This window comes from Syngnathus leptorhynchus, unplaced genomic scaffold, assembly GCF_054491065.1.
Source record: "Syngnathus leptorhynchus isolate UIUO unplaced genomic scaffold, UIUO_Slep HiC_scaffold_117, whole genome shotgun sequence".
NCBI classification, from domain to species: domain Eukaryota; kingdom Metazoa; phylum Chordata; class Actinopteri; order Syngnathiformes; family Syngnathidae; genus Syngnathus; species Syngnathus leptorhynchus.
Window position 1 is genome coordinate 26,567 of NW_028232084.1, and position 20,947 is coordinate 47,513.

The 20,947-nt window shown below is 47.9% G+C and overlaps 2 non-coding genes and 7 pseudogenes across 2 annotated transcripts; all 9 read right to left on the reverse strand.

Moving 5' to 3' along the window:
- Positions 1-409: 409 nt before the first annotated feature.
- Positions 410-528, reverse strand: LOC147037773 (5S ribosomal RNA; annotated as a pseudogene).
- A 1,676-nt stretch (positions 529-2,204) lies between these two features.
- On the reverse strand, positions 2,205-2,323 carry LOC147037774 (5S ribosomal RNA; annotated as a pseudogene).
- Positions 2,324-2,960: 637 nt separating this feature from the next.
- LOC147037775 (5S ribosomal RNA) lies at positions 2,961-3,079 on the reverse strand. The gene has a single exon (XR_015064298.1). It is a non-coding gene; the product is annotated as a 5S ribosomal RNA (ribosomal RNA).
- A 1,147-nt stretch (positions 3,080-4,226) lies between these two features.
- LOC147037776 (5S ribosomal RNA) lies at positions 4,227-4,343 on the reverse strand (annotated as a pseudogene).
- A 1,132-nt stretch (positions 4,344-5,475) lies between these two features.
- LOC147037777 (5S ribosomal RNA) lies at positions 5,476-5,584 on the reverse strand (annotated as a pseudogene).
- A 4,014-nt stretch (positions 5,585-9,598) lies between these two features.
- LOC147037778 (5S ribosomal RNA) lies at positions 9,599-9,717 on the reverse strand. The gene has a single exon (XR_015064301.1). It is a non-coding gene; the product is annotated as a 5S ribosomal RNA (ribosomal RNA).
- A 1,976-nt stretch (positions 9,718-11,693) lies between these two features.
- Positions 11,694-11,812, reverse strand: LOC147037779 (5S ribosomal RNA; annotated as a pseudogene).
- Positions 11,813-12,780: 968 nt separating this feature from the next.
- On the reverse strand, positions 12,781-12,889 carry LOC147037780 (5S ribosomal RNA; annotated as a pseudogene).
- A 4,020-nt stretch (positions 12,890-16,909) lies between these two features.
- On the reverse strand, positions 16,910-17,028 carry LOC147037781 (5S ribosomal RNA; annotated as a pseudogene).
- Between the last annotated feature and the right edge of the window lie 3,919 nt (positions 17,029-20,947).

The following is a 20,947-nucleotide window of genomic DNA, read 5'->3' on the forward strand; positions in this document are numbered from 1 at the left end:
TCATATTGTGGTTCTTTAAAACTGGGCAACCCGGAAGAATGTGTCGTCTTTTGGTGGTCACAAAACCGCACGAGTTTTAGTGTGAGTGACCCGGGACCCAGGCCTGTATTAGTGTCCTTTGTTAGGAATCAACAATTGGTAAATTTGGCCTGATTGATCTACTGGTCTTCTCTTTGACAGAACGAACTCGCAAAATTGTTAGGTGCGCCAGTGTGTGGATTGGGACATAGAAACTTGTGTTAAGTGTTGATCGCAATTTGGAGTCAGATCAATAGCTAAAAATCCGTATCCTAACAAGTTTCAATGTCGGAGTTAAAACTAGGGCTGAAGTTTCCGAATGCCATACGTGATGGGTGTTGTAAAAAAATTGCTTGAATGATTGAATTGAAAAAAAATAAAATAAAATAAAAGCTTACAGCGCCTGGTATTCCCAGGCGGTCTCCCATCCAAGTACTAACCAGGCCCGACCCTGCTAAGTTTCCAAGATCGAATGAGATCGGACGTTCTCAGGGTAGTATGGCCGTAAGCCATCAGAATCTCCAGAGTTTTGCATTTTATAGACACAATCGTCCCTGAAAACCCGTGCCAAGCAACTTGATGGCTGTTGTAAAAGTTTCCTTTCACAATTGATGTGGGGAAAAAAAAGGCTTTCAGCACCTGGTATTCCCTGAACATCTCCCATCCATGTTTTGCAGGCTGGCGCCCCCTTGGCTCCCCAGTGAGTTCCTAGCCCCCCCCCCTAAACACTCCACCAGTAACATTTTTGTCTCACACTTAATATTAATGGGATGGATGTGCTTGGTGCAGGGACACAAGCTTCTCAACATCAGGCTGGAACTCACTAAGAAGAAGTCGTAGATCCCCGCGGTCAGTAATTTTCAGTCGGTTTCTTTGCTTGGAAAGAAGCAAGGCGACTGCACTGAAGCCCCGTTCTACTAAATATGATGTTGGGAAGGCAATAAAGTACATCTTGACCTTGTTCCACAGCACTTGATAGCAGTCAGAGATTTTTTTTTGGAACCAAAAATCTTGATATGACTTTTTGAACTTTGGCCTTAGCTCAATGTCATTTTGAATTGAAATCAGTTCTTCCTCTGCCACTCCAGTTTCTTCACCGTCGACATTTAGGAATGGATTGATCACCCAGTCTGGTATTTCAAGCAATAAAATGTCCTCAAATCTACCACTCGAACTTCTGACTTCGACTTCAGACTGCCGCCCCCCTACCGCCCCCTTCTTCCTCACCGCCCCCCCAGATCTTTCCACCGGTACCGCCCACTTTGGGAACCACTTCTGTACATAGTCTCGCCTCAAATTTTTGTCTTAACTGTTGTTATTGGTAACATTCTGGTCGCCTAAGGCAGAGGGACCGTGTGAGACTTTTCCTGCATTATGACATCTTGCCGCAGGTTTTTCACTCACACATTAAAATTGATCTACGTAGATTGCGTAAATGATGTTTAGCCGAGCATGTTTTACAGAACACTAATGATTTTGAAATGATGATCGAAAATGCTTTGCAAGTGATGGACACAATGATGTGCTGTTTCTGTGTTTAGATTTTGTTGTTGTTTTTCTTTCTTCATTATATTTTCTTACTTATGTTTTATTGATCGGGGTGGGCATAATCATATGATAAACAGGAGGGATATGTTAGGGTTTATAAACTATCTTGATCGTATAATTATGTTGAGATGTAGACTAGAATGATGAACTTTGTTTGAACCTTTTACCTTTCCTTGACTCTGAAAAGTTTAACCATTCAGTTGTTGAAACTTTCCAAATGGTGTGGAAACATCCTTGTTTACTTAGTCATCTAAAATGCTCCACTAGGTTTTATTTCCAAGACCTCGTAAAACAATAAACTGGGACCCTCTGCACTGGTTAACCATTTGCTGAGGTGACCACCAACTGGGACCCTCTGCACTGATTAACCATTTGCTGAGGTGACCACCAAACATGTCAAATGTCACCCCCACCCTACTTGTTCTCAATAAATATGCTCTTGTAAGAGACTAACGGCTGAGTCTGTTAGGACATTGCTGTACCTACAGTAACAGACAAGCTCTCCACCTGCAAGTGCTTAAAGGGCATACTGTCTCCAGTGTGGTTCTTGCAAAATAAGTTAGAGTCAGAACATCTCTAACAGGTGTTGTAAAAGATTGCTTGAACAATTGAAGTGAAAAAAAATAAAATAAAATAAAAGCTCACAGCACCTGGTATTCCCAGGCGGTCTCCCATGCAAGTACTAAGTAGGCCCGACCCTGCTAAGCTTCCGAGATTGGACGAGATTGGGCGTTCTCAGGGTAGTATGGCCGTAAGCCGTCAGAGTCTCCAGAGTTTTACATTTTATAGACACAATCGCCCCTGAAAACCCGTGCCAAGCAACGACGGTACTTGATGCCTGTTGTAAAAGTTTCCTTTCACAATTGACGTGGGAAAAAAAAGGCTTTCAGCACTGGTATTCCCTGAACGTCTCCCATCCATGTAACAACCAGGTCAGAAAAAGGCTTTCTTCCAAGACTTTTGGTGTTTCACGGAAACATGGCTATCATGAAACGTCATTGACAGCTTTTTGTGTGGTAGGACGGATCTGCCGTTGCGACCTGCATTTTGCCGTATCAAAGTAAATGTCTTGAAAAGGGGAAAAACACTACATTGGAAGTGTTTTTCCCCTTTTCAAGACATTTGACTGCTGCTTTGAGTTCACAGGGAGCCAGGCTCTTTATTCACTGTACATAGTCTCCCCTCTAGCAATAAGAAACGTGAACTGCAATGCTATGGATGACACTACACAATTTACGTTTCCAACTCGGGTTATAATTTCAATGTAGGAGTTAAAACTAGGGCTGAAGTTTCCGAATGCCATACGTGATGGGTGTTGTAAAAAAACTGCTTGAACGATTGAATTGAAAATAAATAAATAAATACATAAATGCATAAATGCATAAACAAATAAAAGCTTACAGCACCTGGTATTCCCAGGCGGTCTCCCATCCAAGTACTAAGCAGGCCTGACCCTGCTAAGCTTCCGAGATCGGACGAGATCGGGCATTCTCAGGGTAGTATGGCCGTAAGCCATAGGAATCCCCAGAGTTTTGCATTTTATAGACACAATCGCCCATGAAAACCGGTGCCAAGCAACTTGATGGCTGTTGTAAAAGTTTCCTTTCACAATTGACGTGGGAAAAAAAAGGCTTTCAGCACCTGGTATTCCCTGAACGTCTCCCATCCATGTCACAACCAGGTCCCAAAAAGGCTTTCTTCCAAGACTTTTGGTGTTTCACGGAAACATGGCTATCATGAAACGTTATTGACAGCTTTTTGTGTGGTAGCACGAATTTGCCGTTGCGACCTGCATTTTGCTGTATCAAAGTAAATGTCATGAAAAGGGTAAAAACACTACATGGAAGGGCAATGTGTATGTAATGTTGGGTTATTTTACAAATAAAGACTGCTGCTTTGAGTTCACAGGGAGCCAGGCTCTTTATTTACTGTACATAGTCTCGCCTCTAGTGGTAGTACATGCAAGTACTAACCGGGCTCGACCTTGCTAAGCTTCCGAAATCGGACGAGATCAGGCTTTCTCAGGGTAGTATGGCCGCAAGCCATCAGAGGCTCCTGAGTTTTACATTTTATAGACACAATCGGCCCTGAAAACCCGTGCCAAGCAACGATGGTACTTGATGCCTGTTGTAAAAGTTTCCTTTCACAATTGACGTGGGAAAAAAAAGGCTTTCAGCACTGGTATTCCCTGAACGTCTCCCATCCATGTAACAACCAGGTAAGAAAAAGGCTTTCTTCCAAGACTTTTGGTGTTTCACGGAAACATGGCTATCATGAAACGTTATTGACAGCTTTTTGTGTGGTAGCACGGATTTGCCGTTGCGACCTGCATTTTGCCGTATCAAAGTAAATGTCATGAAAAGGGTAAAAACACTACATGGAAGCGCAATGTGTATGTAATGTTGGGTTATTTTACAAATAAAGACTGCTGCTTTGAGTTCAAAGGGAGCCAGGCTCTTTATTTACTGTACATAGTCTCCCCTCTAGCGGTAAGAAACGTGAACTACAACGGTATGGATGACACCACACAATTTACATTTCAAACTCGGGTTACAGTTTCAATGTCGGAGTTAAAACTAGGGCTGAAGTTTCCGAATGCCATACGTGATGGGTGTTGTAAAAGATTGCTTGAACGATTGAATTGAAAAAAATAAAATAAAAGCTTACAGCACCTGGTATTCCCGGGCGGTCTTCCATCCAAGTACTAACCAGGCCCGACCTTGCTAAGCTTCCGAGATCGGACAATCGGGCGTTCTCAGGGTAGTATGGCCGTAAGCCGTCGAAGTCACCAAAGTTTTGCATTTTATATAAACAATCGCCCCTGAAAACCTGTGCCTAGCAACTTGATGGCTGTTGTAAAAGTTTTCTTTCACAATTGATGTGGGAAAAAAAAGGCTTTCAGCACCTGGTATTCCTTGAACATCTCCCATCCATGTTTTGCAGGCTGGCGGCCCCTTGGCTCCCCAGTGAGTTCCTAGCCCCCCGTCCCCCCACAGACACATATGGAAACAAACACCTCTTTCTTGATATTTGGTATGCTGCAATTTGAAAAGAGGTTAAACACTGATGTGTATTTCACAAATAAAACCCAATTTAGCAAACCAATTCATTTTTTAACTGTTTTAACTGTTTCAGCAACATAGAATGGTAAAGACCTAAACACTCCACCAGTAACATTTTTGTCTCACACTTAATATTAATGGGATGGATGTGCTTGGTGCAGGGACACAAGCTTCTCAACATCAGGCTGGAACTCACTAAGAAGAAGTCGTAGATCCCCGCGGTCAGTAATTTTCAGTCGGTTTCTTTGCTTGGAAAGAAGCAAGGCGACTGCACTGAAGCCCCGTTCTACTAAATATGATGTTGGGAAGGCAATAAAGTACATCTTGACCTTGTTCCACAGCACTTGATAGCAGTCAGAGATTTTTTTTTGGAACCAAAAATCTTGATATGACTTTTTGAACTTTGGCCTTAGCTCAATGTCATTTTGAATTGAAATCAGTTCTTCCTCTGCCACTCCAGTTTCTTCACCGACGACATTTAGGAATGGATTGATCACCCAGTCTGGTATTTCAAGCAATAAAATGTCCTCAAATCTACCACTCGAACTTCTGACTTCGACTTCAGACTGCCGCCCCCCTACCGCCCCCTTCTTCCTCACCGCCCCCCCAGATCTTCCCACCGGTACCGCCCACTTTGGGAACCACTGCTGTACATAGTCTCCCCTCTAGCGGTAAGAAACGTGAACTGCAACGCTATGGATGACACCACACAATTTACGTTTAAAACTCGGGTTATAGTTTCAATGTCGGAGTTAAAACTAGGGCTGAAGTTTCCCAATGCCATACGTGATGGGTGTTGTAAAAGATTGCTTGAACGATTGAATTGAAAAAAATACAATAAAATAAAAGCTTACAGCACCTGGTATTCCCAGGCGGTCTCCCATCCAAGTACTAACCTGGCCAGACCTTGCTAAGCTTCCGAGATTGCGTGTTCTCAGGGTAGTATGGCCGTAAGCCATCAGAGTTCCCAGAGTTTTGCATTTTATAGACACAATTGCCCCTGAAAACCCGTGCCAAGCAACTTGATGGCTGTTGTAAAAGTTTCCTTTCACAATTGACGTGGGGAAAAAAAAGGCTTTTAGCACCTGGTATTCCCTGAACGTCTCCTATCCATGTCACAACCAGATCCGAAAAAGGCTTTCTTCCAAGACTTTTGGTGTTTCACGGAAACATGGCTATCGTGAAACGTTATTGACAGCTTTTTGTGTGGTAGCACGAATTTGCCGTTGCGACCTGCATTTCGCTGTATCAAAGTAAATGTCATGAAAAGGATAAAAACACTACATGGAAGCGCAATATGTATGTAATGTTGGGTTATTTTACAAATAAAGACTGCTGCTTTGAGTTCACAGGGAGCCAGGCTCTTTATTTACTGTACATAGTCTCCCCTCTAGCGGTAAGAAACGTGAACTACAACGGTATGTATGACACTACACAATTTACGTTTCAAACTCGGGTTATAGTTTCAATGTCGGAGTTAAAACTAGGGCTGAAGTTTCCGAATGCCATACGTGATGGGTGTTGTAAAAAAATTGCTTGAACGATTGAATTGAAAATAAATAAATCTTCACCTTCACCTTCATCTTCTTCCGCTTATCCGGGGTCGGGTCGCGGGGGCAGCAGCTTTAGGAGGGACTCCTAGACCTCCCTCTCCCCAGCCACTTCCTCCAGCTCATCCCGGGGGATTCCAAGGCGTTCCCAGGCCAGCCGAGGGACGTAGTCTCTCCAGCGCGTCCTGGGTCGTCCCCGGGGTCTCCTACCGGTGGGACATGCCCGGAACACCTCCCCAGGGAGGCGTTCAGGAGGCATCCTAATGAGATGCCCGAGCCACCTCAACTGGCTCCTCTCAACGTGGAGGAGCAGCGGCTCTACTCCGAGTCTCTCCCGGATGACTGAGCTTCTCACCCTATCTCTAAGGGAGAGCCCGGACACCCTGCGGAGGAAACTCATTTCAGCCGCTTGTATCCTGGATCTTGTTCTTTCGGTCACGACCCATAGCTCGTGACCATAGGTGAGGGTAGGAGCGTAGCTCGGTAAATCGAGAGCTTTGCCATTTGGCTCAGCTCTCTCTTCACCACGACGGACCGGTACAGAGTCCGCATTACTGCCGACGCTGCACCGATCCGCCTGTCGATCTCGCGCTCCATCCTGCCCTCACTCGTGAACAAGACCCCAAGATACTTGAACTCCTCCACTTGGGGCAGGCTCTCATCCCCGATCCGGAGAGGGCATTCCACCCTTTTCCGACCGAGGACCATGGACTTGGATTTGGAGGTGCTGACCCTCATCCCGACCGACCATGGACTCGGATTTGGAGGTGCTGACCCTCATCCCGACCGCTTCACACTCGGCTGCGAACCGCTCCAGTGAGAGCTGGAGATCACGGACTGAAGAAGCCAACAGCACCACGTCATCTGCAAAAAGCAGTGACGCAATGCTGAGGTCCCCAAACCGGACGCCCTCAACGCCTCGGCTGCGCCTAGAAATTCTGTCCATAAAAATTATGAACAGAATCGGTGACAAAGCGCAGCCTTGGCGGAGTCCAACCCTCACTGGGAACGAATCCGACTTACTGTCGGAAATGTGGACCAAACTCTGGCATCGGTGATACAGGGACCGAACCGCCCTTATCAGTTGGCTCGGCACCCCGTACTCCCGAAGCACCCTCCAGAGAACCTCCCGAGGGACACGGTCGAACGCCTTCTCCAAGTCCACAAAACACATGTGGACTGGTTGGGCGAACTCCCATGCACCCTCGAGGATCCTGCCGAGGGTGTAGAGCTGGTCCACTGTTCCACGGCCAGGACGAAAGCCACACTGCTCCTCCTGAATCCGAGATTCGACCTCCCGACGGATCCTCCTCTCCAGCACCCCTGAATAGACCTTACCAGGGAGGCTGAGGAGTGTGATTCCCCTGTAATTGGAACACACCCTCCGGTCCCCCTTCTTAAAGAGGGGAACCACCACCCCAGTCTGCCAATCCAGAGGCACCGTCCCCGATGTCCACGCAATGCTGTAGAGGCGTGTCAGCCATGACAGCCCCACAACATCCAGAGCCTTTAAGAACTCCGGGCGGATCTCATCCACCCCCGGGGCCTTGCCACCAAGGAGTTTTTTAACTACCTCAGTGACTTCGACCTCCGAGATTGGAGAGTCCGCCTCAGAGTCCTCAGGCCCTGCTTCCACAATGGAAGGCGTGTCGGTCGAATTGAGGAGGTCTTCGTCACCGACTCACGACATCCCGAGTCGAGGTCAGCAGCAGACCATCTCCACTGTAAACAGTGTTGACCGTGCACTGCTTCCCCCTCCTGAGACGCCGGATGGTGGACCAGAATTTCCTCGAAGCCGTCCGGAAGTCATTCTCCATGGTCTCGCCAAACTCCTCACACGCCCGAGTTTTTGCCTCAGCAACCGCCGAAGCCGCGTTCCGCTTGGCCATCCGGTACCTGTCAGCTGTCTCCAGAGTCCCGCAGGCCAAAAGGCCCTATAGGACTCCTTCTTCAGCTTGACGGCATCCCTTACCGCCGGTGTCCACCAGCGGGTTCGGGGATTGCCGCCACAACAGGCACCAACAACCTTAACGGCCACAGCTCCGGTCGGCTGCCTCAACAATGGAGGCGCGGAACAAGGTCCACTCGGACTCAATGTCCCCCGCCTCCCCGTGGGAAAAGCTCTGCCGGAGGTGGGAGTTGAAGTTCTTCCTGACAGGGGATTCTGCCAGACGTTCCCAGCAGACCCTCACAGAGCGTTTGGGTCTGCCAGGTCGGACCGGCATCTTCCCTCGCCATCGGAGCCAACCCACCACCAGGTGGTGATCAGTTGACAGCTCCGCCCCTCTCTTCACCCGAGTGTCCAAAACATGCGGCCGCAAATCCGATGACACGACTACAAGGTCGATCAACGAACTGCGGCCTAGGGTGTCCTGGTGCCAAGTGCACACATGGACACCCTTATGCCTGAACATGGTGTTCATTATAGAAAATCCGTGTCGAGCACAAAAGTCCAATAATAGAACACCGCTCTGGTTCAGATCGGGGGGGCCGTTCCTCCCAATCATGCCCTTCCAGGTCTCACTGTCATTGCCCACGTGAGCATTGAAGTCACCCAGTAGAACGATGGAGTCCCCAGAAGGAGCGCTCTCCAGCACTTCCTCCAGGGACTCTAAGAAGGGTGGGTACTTTGAGCTGCCGTTCGGTGCATAGACACAAACAACAGGACCCGTCCCCCCACCCGAAGGCGGAGGGAGGCTACCCTCTCGCTCACCGGGGTGAACCCCAATGTGCAGGCGCCCAGCCGGGGGGCAATAAGTATGCCGACAGCTGCTCGACGCATCTCACCGTGGGCAACTCCAGAGTAGAAGAGAGTCCAGCCCCTCTCGAGAGGGCTTGTACCAGAGCCCAAACTATGTGTGGAGGCAAGTCCGACTATGTCTAGTCGGAACCTTTCTGCCTCACACACCAGCTTGGGCTCCTTTCCAGCCAGAGAGGTGACATTCCATGCCCCTAGAGCCAGCCTCTGCAGCCGGGGATCGGACCGCCAAGGTCCCCGCCTTTGGCCGCCGCCCAGCTCACTATGCACCCGACCCCTTTGGCCCGTCCTATAGGTGGTGAGCCCATTGGAAGGGGAACCCATGTTTTCTTTTCGGGCTATGCCCGACCGGACCCCATGAGCGAAGGCCCGGCCACCAGGCGCTCGCCTTCGAGCCCCACCTCCAGGCCTGGCTCCAGAGAGGTGCCCCGGTGACCCGCGTCCGGGCGAGGGAAAACGACATCCATATATTTTTTTCATCATATGGGGTCTTCTGAGCCGTGCTTTGTCTGGCCACTCACCTAGGACCCTTCTGCCATGGTTACCCTACCAGGGGCATGAAGCCCCAGACAACATGGCTCCTAGGATCATAGGGGCACGCAAATCCCTCCACCACGATAAGGTGACGACTCAAGGAGGGTGAAAATAAATAAATAAATAAAAGCTTACAGCACCTGGTATTCCCAGGCGGACTCCCATCTAAGTACTAACCAGGCCCGACCCTGCTAAGCTTCCGAGATCTGACGAGATCGGGCATTCTCAGGGTAGTATGGCCGTAAGCTGTCAGAATATCCAGAGTTTTGCATTTTATAGACACAATCGCCCCTGAAAACTCGTGCCAAGCAACTTGATGGCTGTTGTAAAAGTTTCCTTTCACAATTGACGTGGAAAAAAAAGGCTTTCAGCACCTGGTATTCCCTGAACGTCTCCCATCCATGTCACAACCAGGTCCGAAAAAGGCTTTCTTCCATGACTTTTGGTGTTTCATGGAAACATGGCTATCATGAAAAGTTATTGACAGCTTTTTGTGTGGTAGCACGAATTTGCCGTTGCGACCTGCATTTTGCCGTATCAAAGTAAATGTCTTGAAAAAGGGAAAAACACTATATTGGAAGTTTGACTGCTGCTTTAAGTTCACCGGAAGCCAGGCTGTTTATTTACTGTACATAGTCTACCCTCTAGCGGTAAGAAACGTGAACTGCAACGCTATGGATGACACCACACAATTTACGTTTCAAACTCGGGTTATAGTTTCAATGTCGGAGTTAAAACTAGGGCTGAAGTTTCCAAATGCCATACGTGATGGGTGTTGCAAAAGATTGCTTGAACGATTGAATTGAAAAAATAAATACATAAATAAATAAATATTAGCTTACAGCACCTGGTATTCCCAGGCGGTCTGTCATCCGAGTACTAACCAGGCCCGACCGTGCTAAGCTTCCGAAATCGGACGAGAACAACTTTGATTGCGTCTTCTACAATTGGTCAATCAGTGCAAAAGATCTTAGCACTTTGTTCTACTCCTTTGTTAAGACAGGACAAGCTTAGGTTAATTATTACTGATTACATTCCAACATAATATGATCAACCTAATCTATTCAACCCTAACATATGTGACTCAACAAAATATGACATGTTTAAAGTTAAAGGGAACCGGCATAAGTATTGGGACAATAGATTCCACATGGTGCAAATTCAATTTGTCACTGACTGTAACCTCTCCTCTCTCTCGTGCAGACATCTGGTTGTGGTGTGGTGATGACAAATTATATGATCGCTTGCCAAAGAATGCATCAGGTATCTGTGCCCTTGTGTCTTTGATAATTCCTGTGGTGGTTGTCCCCATTGAAATACAGAATCTCAATTGGGACCTGGAGTCCCCATTGGCGGAGCTCCTGAAGCGAGCCAAAAGAGACGTTTTGCCCCCGTGGTTGAGCGACGACGATCAAACATATATTGACGCTATAGGAGTGCCCCGAGGTGTACCAGATGAGTATAAACTCGTTAATCAAGTGGCCTCGGGATTCAAAAGTATCTTCCTATGGATCACCCCCAATAAAAATGTAGACCGTATTAATTACCTTCATTACAATGTCCAACGACTGGGTAATTATACAGCTGAATCGGAAGGACCGATAGCGCGCTGTTTTGCAAAACAGGCCCAGAGAGGGAGTTCCGGACGATAACACCTCAAGGTCGGTGAGGAACGAGAACAAAGAACAACACCACGTCCAGGTGGTCGGGCTTCGAGAGGAAAAAACCCAACTCCTGACCACAGTGATGACACCTCGACGGGGAGGAGATGACCATCGACCAATCATCACACAATATTTTGCATGCTTTAATATTCATATTGTGGTTCTTTAAAACTGGGCAACCCGGAAGAATGTGTCGTCTTTTGGTGGTCACAAAACCGCACGAGTTTTAGTGTGAGTGACCCGGGACCCAGGCCTGTATTAGTGTGCTTTGTTAGGAATCAACAATTGGTAAATTTGGCCTGATTGATCTACTGGTCTTCTCTTTGACAGAACGAACTCGCAAAATTGTTAGGTGCGCCAGTGTGTGGATTGGGACATAGAAACTTGTGTTAAGTGTTGATCGCAATTTGGAGTCAGATCAATAGCTAAAAATCCGTATCCTAACAAGTTTCAATGTCGGAGTTAAAACTAGGGCTGAAGTTTCCGAATGCCATACGTGATGGGTGTTGTAAAAAAATTGCTTGAATGATTGAATTAAAAAAAAATAAAATAAAATAAAAGGTTACAGCGCCTGGTATTCCCAGGCGGTCTCCCATTCAAGTACTAACCAGGCCCGACCCTGCTAAGTTTCCGAGATCGAATGAGATCGGACGTTCTCAGGGTAGTATGGCCGTAAGCCATCAGAATCTCCAGAGTTTTGCATTTTATAGACACAATCGTCCCTGAAAACCCGTGCCAAGCAACTTGATGGCTGTTGTAAAAGTTTCCTTTCACAATTGATGTGGGAAAAAAAAGGCTTTCAGCACCTGGTATTCCCTGAACATCTCCCATCCATGCTTTGCAGGCTGGCGCCCCCTTGGCTCCCCAGTGAGTTCCTAGCCCCGCCCGCCCCCTAAACACTCCACCAGTAACATTTTTGTCTCACACTTAATATTAATGGGATGGATGTGCTTGGTGCAGGGACACAAGCTTCTCAACATCAGGCTGGAACTCACTAAGAAGAAGTCGTAGATCCCCGCGGTCAGTAATTTTCAGTCGGTTTCTTTGCTTGGAAAGAAGCAAGGCGACTGCACTGAAGCCCCGTTCTACTAAATATGATGTTGGGAAGGCAATAAAGTACATCTTGACCTTGTTCCACAGCACTTGATAGCAGTCAGAGATTTTTTTTTGGAACCAAAAATCTTGATATGACTTTTTGAACTTTGGCCTTAGCTCAATGTCATTTTGAATTGAAATCAGTTCTTCCTCTGCCACTCCAGTTTCTTCACCGACGACATTTAGGAATGGATTGATCACCCAGTCTGGTATTTCAAGCAATAAAATGTCCTCAAATCTACCACTCGAACTTCTGACTTCGACTTCAGACTGCCGCCCCCCTACCGCCCCCTTCTTCCTCACCGCCCCCCCAGATCTTCCCACCGGTACCGCCCACTTTGGGAACCACTGCTGTACATAGTCTCCCCTCTAGCGGTAAGAAACGTGAACTGCAACGCTATGGATGACACCACACAATTTACGTTTAAAACTCGGGTTATAGTTTCAATGTCGGAGTTAAAACTACGGCTGAAGTTTCCCAATGCCATACGTGATGGGTGTTGTAAAAGATTGCTTGAACGATTGAATTGAAAAAAATACAATAAAATAAAAGCTTACAGCACCTGGTATTCCCAGGCAGTCTCCCATCCAAGTACTAACCTGGCCTGACCTTGCTAAGCTTCCGAGATTGCGTGTTCTCAGGGTAGTATGGCCGTAAGCCATCAGAGTTCCCAGAGTTTTGCATTTTATAGACACAATTGCCCCTGAAAACCCGTGCCAAGCAACTTGATGGCTGTTGTAAAAGTTTCCTTTCACAATTGACGTGGGAAAAAAAAAGGCTTTTAGCACCTGGTATTCCCTGAACGTCTCCTATCCATGTCACAACCAGATCCGAAAAAGGCTTTCTTCCAAGACTTTTGGTGTTTCACGGAAACATGGCTATCGTGAAACGTTATTGACAGCTTTTTGTGTGGTAGCACGAATTTGCCGTTGCGACCTGCATTTCGCTGTATCAAAGTAAATGTCATGAAAAGGATAAAAACACTACATGGAAGCGCAATATGTATGTAATGTTGGGTTATTTTACAAATAAAGACTGCTGCTTTGAGTTCACAGGGAGCCAGGCTCTTTATTTACTGTACATAGTCTCCCCTCTAGCGGTAAGAAACGTGAACTACAACGGTATGTATGACACTACACAATTTACGTTTCAAACTCGGGTTATAGTTTCAATGTCGGAGTTAAAACTAGGGCTGAAGTTTCCGAATGCCATACGTGATGGGTGTTGTAAAAAAATTGCTTGAACGATTGAATTGAAAATAAATAAATCTTCACCTTCATCTTCTTCCGCTTATCCGGGGTCGGGTCGCGGGGGCAGCAGCTTTAGGAGGGACTCCTAGACCTCCCTCTCCCCAGCCACTTCCTCCAGCTCATCCCGGGGGATTCCAAGGCGTTCCCAGGCCAGCCGAGGGACGTAGTCTCTCCAGCGCGTCCTGGGTCGTCCCCGGGGTCTCCTACCGGTGGGACATGCCCGGAACACCTCCCCAGGGAGGCGTTCAGGAGGCATCCTAATGAGATGCCCGAGCCACCTCAACTGGCTCCTCTCAACGTGGAGGAGCAGCGGCTCTACTCCGAGTCTCTCCCGGATGACTGAGCTTCTCACCCTATCTCTAAGGGAGAGCCCGGACACCCTGCGGAGGAAACTCATTTCAGCCGCTTGTATCCTGGATCTTGTTCTTTCGGTCACGACCCATAGCTCGTGACCATAGGTGAGGGTAGGAGCGTAGCTCGACCGGTAAATCGAGAGCTTTGCCATTTGGCTCAGCTCTCTCTTCACCACGACGGACCGGTACAGAGTCCGCATTACTGCCGACGCTGCACCGATCCGCCTGTCGATCTCGCGCTCCATCCTGCCCTCACTCGTGAACAAGACCCCAAGATACTTGAACTCCTCCACTTGGGGCAGGCTCTCATCCCCGATCCGGAGAGGGCATTCCACCCTTTTCCGACCGAGGACCATGGACTTGGATTTGGAGGTGCTGACCCTCATCCCGACCGACCATGGACTCGGATTTGGAGGTGCTGACCCTCATCCCGACCGCTTCACACTCGGCTGCGAACCGCTCCAGTGAGAGCTGGAGATCACGGACTGAAGAAGCCAACAGCACCACGTCATCTGCAAAAAGCAGTGACGCAATGCTGAGGTCCCCAAACCGGACGCCCTCAACGCCTCGGCTGCGCCTAGAAATTCTGTCCATAAAAATTATGAACAGAATCGGTGACAAAGCGCAGCCTTGGCGGAGTCCAACCCTCACTGGGAACGAATCCGACTTGCTGTCGGAAATGTGGACCAAACTCTGGCATCGGTGATACAGGGACCGAACCGCCCTTATCAGTTGGCTCGGCACCCCGTACTCCCGAAGCACCCTCCAGAGAACCTCCCGAGGGACACGGTCGAACGCCTTCTCCAAGTCCACAAAACACATGTGGACTGGTTGGGCGAACTCCCATGCACCCTCGAGGATCCTGCCGAGGGTGTAGAGCTGGTCCACTGTTCCACGGCCAGGACGAAAGCCACACTGCTCCTCCTGAATCCGAGATTCGACCTCCCGACGGATCCTCCTCTCCAGCACCCCTGAATAGACCTTACCAGGGAGGCTGAGGAGTGTGATTCCCCTGTAATTGGAACACACCCTCCGGTCCCCCTTCTTAAAGAGGGGAACCACCACCCCAGTCTGCCAATCCAGAGGCACCGTCCCCGATGTCCACGCAATGCTGTAGAGGCGTGTCAGCCATGACAGCCCCACAACATCCAGAGCCTTTAAGAACTCCGGGCGGATCTCATCCACCCCCGGGGCCTTGCCACCAAGGAGTTTTTTAACTACCTCAGTGACTTCGACCTCCGAGATTGGAGAGTCCGCCTCAGAGTCCTCAGGCCCTGCTTCCACAATGGAAGGCGTGTCGGTCGAATTGAGGAGGTCTTCGTCACCGACTCACGACATCCCGAGTCGAGGTCAGCAGCACACCATCTCCACTGTAAACAGTGTTGACCGTGCACTGCTTCCCCCTCCTGAGACGCCGGATGGTGGACCAGAATTTCCTCGAAGCCGTCCGGAAGTCATTCTCCATGGTCTCGCCAAACTCCTCACACGCCCGGGTTTTTGCCTCAGCAACCGCCGAAGCCGCGTTCCGCTTGGCCATCCGGTACCTGTCAGCTGTCTCCAGAGTCCCGCAGGCCAAAAAGCCCTATAGGACTCCTTCTTCAGCTTGACGGCATCCCTTACCGCCGGTGTCCACCAGCGGGTTCGGGGATTGCCGCCACAACAGGCACCAACAACCTTAACGGCCACAGCTCCGGTCGGCTGCCTCAACAATGGAGGCGCGGAACAAGGTCCACTCGGACTCAATGTCCCCCGCCTCCCCGTGGGAAAAGCTCTGCCGGAGGTGGGAGTTGAAGCTCTTCCTGACAGGGGATTCTGCCAGACGTTCCCAGCAGACCCTCACAGAGCGTTTGGGTCTGCCAGGTCGGACCGGCATCTTCCCCCGCCATCGGAGCCAACCCACCACCAGGTGGTGATGAGTTGACAGCTCCGCCCCTCTCTTCACCCGAGTGTCCAAAACATGCGGCCGCAAATCCGATGACACGACTACAAGGTCGATCAACGAACTGCGGCCTAGGGTGTCCTCGTGCCAAGTGCACACATGGACACCCTTATGCCTGAACATGGTGTTCATTATAGAAAATCCGTGTCGAGCACAAAAGTCCAATAATAGAACACCGCTCTGGTTCAGATCGGGGGGGCCGTTCCTCCCAATCATGCCCTTCCAGGTCTCACTGTCATTGCCCACGTGAGCATTGAAGTCACCCAGTAGAACGATGGAGTCCCCAGAAGGAGCGCTCTCCAGCACTTCCTCCAGGGACTCTAAGAAGGGTGGGTTTTTTGAGCTGCCGTTCGGTGCATAGACACAAACAACAGGACCCGTCCCCCCACCCGAAGGCGGAGGGAGGCTACCCTCTCGCTCACCGGGGTGAACCCCAACGTGCAGGCGCCCAGCCGGGGGGCAATAAGTATGCCGACAGCTGCTCGACGCATCTCACCGTGGGCAACTCCAGAGTGGAAGAGAGTCCAGCTCCTCTCGAGAGGGCTTGTACCAGAGCCCAAACTATGTGTGGAGGCAAGTCCGACTATGTCTAGTCGGAACCTTTCTGCCTCACACACCAGCTTGGGCTCCTTTCCAGCCAGAGAGGTGACATTCCATGTCCCTAGAGCCAGCCTCTGCAGCCGGGGATCGGACCGCCAAGGTCCCCGCCTTTGGCCGCCGCCCAGCTCACTATGCACCCGACCCCTTTGGCCCGTCCTATAGGTGGTGAGCCCATTGGAAGGGGAACCCATGTTTTCTTTTCGGGCTATGCCCGACCGGACCCCATGAGCGAAGGCCCGGCCACCAGGCGCTCGCCTTCGAGCCCCACCTCCAGGCCTGGCTCCAGAGAGGTGCCCCGGTGACCCGCGTCCGGGCGAGGGAAAACGACATCCATATTTTTTTTTCATCATAAGGGGTCTTCTGAGCCGTGCTTTGTCTGGCCCCTCACCTAGGACCCTTCTGCCATGGTTACCCTACCAGGGGCATGAAGCCCCAGACAACATGGCTCCTAGGATCATAGGGGCACGCAAATCCCTCCACCACGATAAGGTGACACCTCAAGGAGGGTGAAAATAAATAAATAAATAAATAAATAAAAGCTTACAGCACCTGGTATTCCCAGGCAGACGTCCATCCAAGTACTAACCAGGCCCGACCCTGCTAAGCTTCCGAGATCTGACGAGATCGGGCATTCTCAGGGTAGTATGACCGTAAGCTGTCAGAATATCCAGAAATTTGCATTTTATAGACACAATCGCCCCTGAAAACTCGTGCCAAGCAACTTGATGGCTGTTGTAAAAGTTTCCTTTCACAATTGACGTGGAAAAAAAAGGCTTTCAGCACCTGGTATTCCCTGAACGTCTCCCATCCATGTCACAACCAGGTCCGAAAAAGGCTTTCTTCCATGACTTTTGGTGTTTCATGGAAACATGGCTATCATGAAAAGTTATTGACAGCTTTTTGTGTGGTAGCACGAATTTGCCGTTGCGACCTGCATTTTGCCGTATCAAAGTAAATGTCTTGAAAAAGGGAAAAACACTATATTGGAAGTGTTTTTCCCGTTTCAAGACATTTCACTGCTGCTTTAAGTTCACCGGAAGCCAGGCTGTTTATTTACTGTACATAGTCTACCCTCTAGCGGTAAGAAACGTGAACTGCAACGCTATGGATGACACCACACAATTTACGTTTCAAACTCGGGTTATAGTTTCAATGTCGGAGTTAAAACTAGGGCTGAAGTTTCCGAATGCCATACGTGATGGGTGTTGCAAAAGATTGCTTGAACGATTGAATTGAAAAAATAAATAAATAAATAAATAAATAAATAAATAAATAAATAAATAAATAAATAAATAAATAAATAAATAAATAAATAAATAAATAAATAAATATTAGCTTACAGCACCTGGTATTCCCAGGCGGTCTGTCATCCGAGTACTAACCAGGCCCGACCGTGCTAAATTTCCGAGATCAGGCGTTTTCAGGGTAGTATGGCCGTAATCCGACAAAGTTTCCAAAGTTTTGCATTTTATAGAAACAAATGCCCCTGAAAACCCGTGCCAAGCAACTTAATGGCTGTTGTAAAAGTTTCCTTTCACAATTGACGTGGGAAAAAAAAGGCTTTCAGCACTGGTATTCCCTGAACATCTCCCATCCATGTAACAACCAGGTCCGAAAAAGGCTTTCTTCCAAGACTTTTGGTGTTTCACGGGAACATGGCTATCATGAAACGTTATTGGCAGCTTTTTGTGTGATAGCACGAATTTGCCGTTGCGACCTGCATTTTGCTGTATCAAAGTAAATGTCATGAAAAGGGTAAAAACACTACATGGAAGCGCAATGTGTCTGCAATGTTGAGTTATTTTACAAATAAAGACTGCTGCTTTGAGTTTACAGGGAGCCAGGCTCTTTATTTACTGTACATAGTCTCCCCTCTAACGGTAAGAAACGTGAACTACAACGGTATGGATGACACCACACAATTTACGTTTCAAACTCTGGTTATAGTTTTAATGTCGGAGTTAAAACTAGGGCTGAAGTTTCTGAATACCATACGTGATGGGTGTTGTTAGGGTTTATAAACTATCTTGATCATATGATTATGTTGAGATGTAGACTAGAATGATGAAATTTGTTTGAACCTTTTACCTTTCCTTGACTCTGAAAAGTTTAACCATTCAGTTGTTGAAACTTTCCAAATGGTGTGGAAACATCCTTGTTTAGTTAGTCATCTAAAATGCTCCACTAGGTTTTATTTCCACGATCTCGTAAAACAATAAACTGGGACCCTCTGCACTGGTTAACCATTTGCTGAGGTGACCACCAACGGGGACCCTCTGCACTGATTAACCATTTGCTGAGGTGACCACTAAACATGTCAAATGTCACCCCCACCCTACTTGTTCTCAATAAATATGCTCTTGTAAGAGACTAACGGCAGAGTCTGTTCGGACATTGCTGTATCTACAGTAACGGACAAGCCCTCCACTTGCAAGTGCTTAAAGGGCATACTGTCTCCCGTGTGGTTCTTGCAAAATAAGCTAGAGTCAGAACATCTCTAACATTTTGGTGCCGTGACCCGGATTCCAACATACCCACTGCTGATCGACGGACGACGAAGTGCTGCATTGTCGACAAGCCAGCGTCCATTAGGAGGACCTGGTAAAGAAAAGACCTGGCAAGAAAAGTATTCGCTGGGCCAGCATCTTAGGTCTGCCTTCGTCTGACAACTGTGGATTGACGGGATCGGGCAGTGCAACGAACTAGGGGACAAGTAGGTTAAAGCCCTAAAATTGTGTTGTTGTGAGCGCGTCACAAAATATAGCTAGGGTTTAAGTCCCAGTGGAAGGAACAGACTAAGAAAAACGGAGCTTCCTTTTCGTTCATCGAAGAGGTGCGTAGATTCTTCTTTGTCTGTTCTTACAAGCTGCGGGATCTGGCTTGGGTTGGAGTCCCAGTGGAAGGAACGTCCTAAGGAACACAGAGCTTCTTTTTTTGTGATTCAAAGAAGAGCGTAGATTTTTCTTTGTTGGTTTTTCCGAGCCAAAGAACACCTTGGGTCCAAGACCCAGTGGAAGGAACGGGTTAAAAAAGACCGAGCTTCTTTTTCTTGATTGGAGAAGGGCGTAGATTCTTTTTTGTCCGTTTTTTCCTAGCTTTTTGGAAGGGTTTTATACCCATCCGAGATAGGCCTAAAAGTAAAAAAGCGCTAAGTTGTGTGGTTGAGTGTGTGACTGGTAGGATAACTTGACTAAGAGGCAATTTTGTTGAAGGGTCAATTTAAACCTGCATTGCGGATCCTCAAAAAAGAAAACCAAAAATTGAAAAAAAATTGGAAAAATCTAAAAATACCAAGTTAAGATGGGAAATAAAAACGGTAAATCTCTAGCTGTTGAAGGAGATGAGAAGTACATGGCAAGTAGATTTCTTAATTGTATGCGATACATGCCACAGTGGACGAAAAAGTATGGAGTAGAAGGGAAGTTGAAAGTTGAAATGTGGGACGTAGTGGTAGATGTTTTGGAGGAGAGTGTGGCTAGGAAGCCAAAGGGATTGAGAAAGGAAAGAAAAGAGAGAGAATTGCAATGTGCTAGAGTGTGGTTGAAAACTTCACAAGAGCGAAGAGAACAAATTCAAAAGACCAAAAATGGAAAGATAAAAAGTGATGAGGTTACCATTCCATTAAGATTTGAAAAAGAATTTAGGGTGCATAATGGCATCCCATTCAATGATGCAGCTGAGAGTGCTTATCAGCAACAGCTAAAAAATGCTCTCCTCACTGGTTCCCCCCCTGAATTAGACAACTGGGTGCGGAAACACTTGGTGGAAGCGCACACTGCTTTTGTTACAAAATGCAGTGCATGCAGTGGGCTAGAGACGCTGACAAAGTGATCAAGAAAGGCAAAAGTTCTGATGTATTTCATCTAGATGATGATGATAATCATGTAGATGAAGATGCAACAGTTTTCTTCCAAAGTTCCCAATGGGGCAGAGGAAGAGGTCAAGGCCAACAAGGTCGCAGGCCGCCATATGGTTCAAAACCCCCACCAGATTCTGACAACTATTGGTACTGTGGGAGACGAGGACACTTTGCGAGAGTGTGTCAATATGCAAAACAAGACCAATCAAAGGGTGAGGGAAGGGGCAGAGGAAAAGCCAAATTTTCAGCATGACGGGCTTCCTCTCCTTTGACCTCTCATGCTCCTACTTTTGGTATTTTTTAGGTTATTAGAACTCCTGTACATACAAGACGTATGACAATGCTGATTGTATGCCCAAAGACAAATGACAAGGGGTCAAATTATGTGTGCACACTGAAGTTAAAATTTGCAAATCAAGTGGCAAAGAGATGAAACTTGTTTCTAAAAGATAAATAGAAAAATTAGAATGTGCTGTCCTCGCGTGCGTGGGTGGGACCAGCTTCATGATCGACTGCAAGAAATGGCCAGCTTGTGACGAATCATTGATGCCAGGTCCCCTCCCCTCACACCGAGAGCTGTGCATGTGTGTGCATATTTGTTAAATTGATAAAATTGGCTAAACCTGTGTACAAAGAAATTTGTTAGACTGTGGTCTATCCAATTTGCACCGCAAAATAGAAACCATTTTGAAGTATGAAACAAAAAAAGAAAAAAA